At 47.5% G+C, this 6,514-nt stretch overlaps 1 pseudogene; it reads left to right on the forward strand.

The window, feature by feature from the left end:
- Window positions 1-6,190: 6,190 nt before the first annotated feature.
- On the forward strand, window positions 6,191-6,298 carry LOC130842777 (small Cajal body-specific RNA 20; annotated as a pseudogene).
- Window positions 6,299-6,514: the final 216 nt, after the last annotated feature.

Here is a 6,514-nt window from a genome sequence, read left to right on the forward strand (position 1 = left end):
CTGCTCATTCAGCCTATACTTAAACCAATTGAACAGGTACTTTGGAGCTAAGGGGTCCTGGCCTGCTGTGAAGAAGTAAACAATATAGAATCAATATACAGAGGTTCCCTCTGGCTCACTTGTATTACACCATAAAGAATCATGTCACATTATGCTATATATAGAAATAGATGATAGCTAGTTAGGAGAAATGATAGTATCATTTTACTTCCTACCAGAAATCATGCATTATAGGTACTTGTTTGATGACTAAATGATGAGTACAACCAGCCACCTGCCCAAATCTGTTTTGGCAACTTACATAGTGACAGCTTAGATTTGTTCTGTGGGTCACTATCTACAAAGTGTATTCTAGAAGCTGAATTAACTCTTTATGACGTAATTAACTCATCAGTACATCTTATTTTAAAAGTGTTGATACTACACAATAAAAACCAAAAGTTCCTCTTCTCCAAACCCTACACCCAGAACGTTCAGAGGCAAGCATGCAATTCTAACCCTGGATTTTCTGCTCCACTACTGATTTAAGCAAATGACTGGGTTGGTTTCTTTTTTGGTATTTTCTTTGTTTGTTTGTTTGTTTTTGGCCACGCTGCGTGGCTTAAGGCATCTTACTTTCTTGACCAGGGATTGAACCAGGGCCCTTGGCAGTGAAAGTGGTGAGTCCCAACCACCGGACGGACACAATTTCCTCACCTGTGGAATGAAAAATATAGTATCTCTCTCATGTTGCCTGTTTTATCAAAAGGACTTTATTTTTCTCTGACTCACTGAAGGGGTTTTATATAAAGATCCAGGTGATTATCGATTGACCCTAGTTTCCTGGACGTAGGGCATAGTTCTTTCATTTAAAGTGATATGTTTTATGTTGTCAGAAAATGAAAAACGATACACCCCTATTATTCTCCTTACATTAGTGATTATAAAATCCAATGCAGTTTATTGACTTGGTAAGAGAAATCTGAGATTTGAAAGCAGTTTCTTCTCTTCCCTTTAAAATAATTTGGTTTTGTTTTAAACTTAATATTTTCTTGTACTTTTTACATCAGGGCCCCCTTCAGTTCTTTGGTCACATATAAATCTTAACATGTAATAGCACATAGAGAAAAAAAAAATGAAGTACAAATACCTCCTACAATGTGGATGAACCTCAAAAACATTATGCCAAGTGAAATTAGCTGGCACAAAAGGACACATAGTGTATGAGTCCATGAATCTTAAATATCCAGAGTAGGCAAATCCATAGAGACAGAAAGCAGATTAGTGGTAGGCAGGGGCTGGAGGACGGGGGACTGGGGAATGGCTGCTAAATAAAAAGGGGTGTCATTTTGGGGTGATGAAGATGGTTTATTTTATTCAGCTGCGTCAGGTCTTAGTTGCAACATGCGGGATCTTTGTTGTCACGTGTGGGCTCTTTGTTGTGGCATGTGGGATCTTTAGTTGTGGCATGTGGGATCTTTTAGTTGTGTCATACAGGCTCTTAGCTGCGGCATGCGGGATCTAGTTCCCTGACCAGGGATTGACCCGGGCCTCCTGCACTGGGAGCACGGAGTCTTAACTGCTGGACCACCAGGGAACTCCCGATGAATATATTTTGAAAGTAGGTAGTGGTTATGGTGGCAGAACATTGTGAATGTACTAAATGCCCCTGAACTGCACACTTTGAAACGGGTAATTTTATAATATTTCAGTTTTACTACAAGTAAAAAAAGTGATATAAGGGAAAAATAAGTATTGTGGATAGACTGTGGTAGAGGGTATGAGTGGAATAAGAAGTGGGACAAGGCTTAAGAAGGAGGAGATTCCTATCTAGGTTAGAGATCTCAGATGTCCAGGTTCCAAGAACCCTCTGCAGTGCTACCTCCCAGACCTGATGTAGCCCTGTAAACACTTTTGGGTCCCTCAGCAAAACTCTTCCTAAGGCTGGGGTCGTCCTGCCAACAAGAAGCACTGTGTGTGCCAGTGGAAATAAAGCAGCCAGGCAGCATGGACGCTGCTTCAATTATACATGAGCCCCTCACCCACCCACCCCAAGTCCAAGGTGGACAGAGAGCCACATTCTTTCTCAGCATCAAACGTGAAATAACTGACGGTAAGGACAACAGGCCGCAAGAAAAAATTTCAGAAGTGTCATTTTAATAACAGAAGCGCATTGTGCTTGTGTCCCAGGTACCTTCTGGGTATGTTTGTGTATATATCAGAGATGTGTGATATAGGGTGCATAGCCATGTGTTATCTGTCTGTGCTTGCGTGTGTGTGTGTATTTTCTACCTGGCGGCTCCATCTGAAGAAGGCAGCATGAACAAAGGCAAGGTCTACCTGCTTCTTTTCAATACAGTGATTGTCTTGGGTCAGGGCTCAGGGACCACCACCTCCTGGCTTCAGGCAGCACTCCACCAAGGGGCTCCCTTTCAGGGTTGAATTAGCTGGAACCAGGGTTCTCCCGAGGATGTGCAAGGTGACAAAATAGATTTGAAGTCCACATCGTCAGCTCTGAGCTGGGGAAGGAGATGTGATTAGCTGTCCATGTACGGAGGGGGGGAGGGGGGGGAGCAGGGGAGGAAGAAGAGCCTCACACTCGCCTAGATGGAACCCCCTCCTGTGTCACCTTTGCAGAGATAGGACCCTCCCTCCTGCTAGAGTGGTTTCTATCCTCATGCCCCCTCCACGAAAGGGAAGGAGGTGAACAGAACTGGGAGAGGACCAGATGATGCCCTGCTCCCTCTCCTCCATAAAGCCCTGTGAGTAGCCACTGTGGGAAGCGTCCCTTGGAGTCCTCCTTGTACCTGAGATCGTCACCATGAACGGGGCTCAGGCCTGCCCTGAAACACACGGTTCTCCCATTAGAGACTCCTGCCCCTCGTCCTGCACATCTAGGTGGTCCCCTGGGGCAGGGTTGCGGGAAGATGAGTGTTGGAGGAGAGGGTGGAAGAAAACAGATAGGTCTGTATAAACCCCTCATGGGCACCTAGGAACCTTCTGACATGTGGGTGGCCTACCTGTGGTGACTCAGGGCTGTTGCTACGTGAAAGGAGGCCTCCTGGGCATTCGGTATGAATGGCATTGGCTTAGCAATTTCCATGAAATTGACGAACCCCATGTGACACACAGAAGAAATATGCAAAGAATTCACAACTGTATTGAAAATACAAAAACATGCCGTAAAACACTGGGCCAATAACGCTACTTTTATGTAATACACTGGCAGGCATTTGGGGAACTGTTCTTGGTGGTGAGGTGTGAGGAATTTGAATCTGGCTCAAAGGCACTTTGAAAAAAACTGTCACAGAGACCATTCAATAGGAAATGGGGGCTACAGAAGGACCACTGATGACAGGGGACCTGGCTGAGCCACCTGAGGGCAGCTACAGGGAAGCAAAGGTGGAAGAAGGCAGGGCAGAGGTGGCAAGAGCGGAGGAGGGAAGGGCGGCAGGGGCGGCCGGGCCGGCAGGGGCAGCCCCAAGGATGGCTCTGGGGACTGCCCCAGTGGCAGTGCCTGCAGAAGATCCCAGATGCAATCCCGCTTCCAAATCATGATGGTACTGCAGGGTCACCCAAGCCGATGGCGACAGGAGGGACCAGAAACACAGGGCGCCATGGTCTGGATCCCAAATGCGCTCTGATGTCTCCGCCAATTGGCCCTTCTATTCTTAAACCAAACCTTCAATCAGAGAGGAAAAGGGATTGAGTTAGTATATTGAGCATTTCATGTCAGACACGAAAAATCACAGCTGGGAGCACTCGGAGCCGAAGATTTTAAACTGCATCAGGAAAAGCTACTTCCTTCTTGCTAAAATATCTTGGGATATTTAGCTGAAAACCCTCCCCACTTTAGCCCCGACTGCCATTAAGGAGCACTGACCACGTGCCAGGCTCTGGACTGGCATATGGCTTTGTCTCTCTCCCGCCACCTTCACTATTATTTCCCCCACTCTCATGTGCAGGTGGAGCTGACCAACTGCACTCGGTCCCTGCTGCTATTACGATGCCTGGTAGGTCTGCATCCTGACAACGGACCATCAGCTCCAGCTGCCGCTAACCCTTACTCACTGGGCAGGTGTCGCCTTAGTTCTGGGGAAGTTGAGCATAGGAAAAAGTGGCTGCCTTTTAAAATCACACAGGAGAATGGCCTCAATTCTGAAAAACCCATGACTAAAGGGTCATTCATCCTCTGGAACCTCGGGATGGTTAAAAAGATGGAGATGGTATTGTGAGGGAGGTCGGGTCACGGGGGGCCCTTGGACTTTGTGGCTTGTCTTGCTGGACACCAGTGTAGCTGAAGCCCTGGACACTGCCTTAATGTTAAACCATAGGAGTAATGAATGGTTAGGCCGACTCAGCCCAAATTTACTAAAACTCTTAAAATCTTTGCCCAGCCAAGAGTTTGGGGGAAAGAGGCAGACCATTGTCACCACCGTGAATTCTGCACTCTCCACCCTGCCCCACCCTCCAAACCTTCCTGGGCTCGGGACCAGGTCAGCTCACTCTGCTCTGGCTACAGTTGCAGGACCTTGGACCAGACCCTTGCTGCCCAGAGTGGTTGGGCCTCTAGGCCCCGCTACTCAATCAGGAGATCCCCATCCTGAACCTTGTGCTTAAGGCAAGAGGGTACAACCTGCATTGTAGGAAGACAGTCCACAAGCACGTGGGTGAGGAGTCACAATAATGGCTCCTCGCTAAATATCTGCCACCTATTAACTGAAAGGAAAACCTGTCCTGTGGACTCTGCTGCTCCCTCAGCATCCCAGTGAAAGGAATTACATCATATTTAGTATGTTTGGATGTTTCCACTCTGCAAATTTTCCCAGAGACCAAGGGGCCTCCTCTCTGTCACCTCATTTTCCCTCTCCCATCTTAGTACTTGGGTCCTGCTGCTGCATGAATATGTGGTCTTAAACAGCCAGTGTAATGGAGCTCATTTTGGGGGGATGCAGTGTAGCAATGGTCAAACCTGGATAAATGGAAGTAAAATGCACAGCTGGCTCACAGAGGCTCAGGCTGACACTACTTCCATGTTTCCAATACTGATGTCATAAAACAATTCTTACGGTATTTGCAAAACAAGGGAGGGGATCCATTAAATTTTTCTTTCAGAGATTCAGGCTGTAGAGTCTGGAAACTGATGAAAACATTCTCTCTTTTCCTCACTTGTGTCTTGTTGCTCTTTTTCCCTTCTGAACTCCATTAAGACCCCACTGTGTAAACTGAGGAAGAGGTCCCCAAAACTTCAGTTTTTCTTTTCCTCTGAGCTTGCTTTGCCTGCTTGAGGAAGCAGAGGCCTGGGCCTCCCAACTCCTGGCCAGACCTGACTGTGAGCCCAGCCCCTGGCCTCAGCTGCCAGCACTGCTTTCCAGAGCCCCTCTCCCCACACCAGCTCTGCAGCCCTTGTCCACCACTGCCCTCACACACCCTCTCTGCAGCAAAGCTGGTGAACTCATCCTGATTTTTCTTATTCTCTATTTTTTCTTCCTCCTTTGTCCCCCAAAATACTCCTTTGATATAACTTTGGCTTTTCTATAGTCTCAAATAATCTGTCCTGATCCATTGACTCACAAATCTGTCCTCACTGGGAGAGGAAAAGAAAACGGATTTCCCCTTACCACAGGGAAGAATCCCGCCTGAACTCAGAGGCATCCTCCACGACCAACACATTCCACACAACCCATCTCTTCCTCACAGTACCACAAAAAGGGAGAAAAGCCTCAGATATTAAACAGTCCTCAAGAGACTATCATGAATGCTTTTGGTAGTCTCAAAACGTTGGATGTATGAGGAATCCTCACCGCATAGGCTCCACTCTGTATAACTCTTGCCTATCTTCTTCCTTTCTCAGGTGAGAGCAACTCTGTCAGGAATTGTTATTTTAGTTTCTTTGTTATTTAGACATATTTAGATGGTTGTAACTCACCCTCCCACTCCACTATAATGCATGACCTATTATGTTAGCAAGGCTTTCACGCTGGCATATCAAAGAACTCCAGAAAATGAAGACTTAGAGCTGTCACTCTCTCTACTACTTTAGGAAACACTTAGAAACTCCTGCAGGAGAGGGCCTCTCTCCCATAGGGCGCTGTGTGTGTGTGTGTGTGTGTGTGTGTGTGTGTGTGTGTGTGTGTGTGTGTGTGTGTGTGTGTGTGTGTGTGTGTGTGTGTGTGTGTGTGTGTGTGTGTGTGTGTGTGTGTTGGGGTGGGGTCTCTTTTCTCCTCAGCCCTTGGGTTGGAGGCCCAGATCAGCCCTGGAGGATCCCTGTCAGGGCTGCCATGAGCTGGGCAGCCTTGTTTTCCTACCTCAGACATTTGCAGTTGCTGGGAGCTCATACTTGGTCTACACCAGGCTGGGCCTCACGTGGCAGCACTGGGCACTGGGCCTCTGATTTTCCCGGGACACTGCCAGGCTCTCATGAGCTGATCCTGGCCTAGGTTGTCCCCAAAGTAGCTGGGCCACCTGCCTATCCCCAGGCAAGGACACATGCACCCCCAACAAGTGGTCATCTACTCCACTGATGCCCGCCAGG

This window comes from Hippopotamus amphibius, chromosome X, assembly GCF_030028045.1.
Source record: "Hippopotamus amphibius kiboko isolate mHipAmp2 chromosome X, mHipAmp2.hap2, whole genome shotgun sequence".
Taxonomy (NCBI): Eukaryota; Metazoa; Chordata; class Mammalia; order Artiodactyla; family Hippopotamidae; genus Hippopotamus; species Hippopotamus amphibius.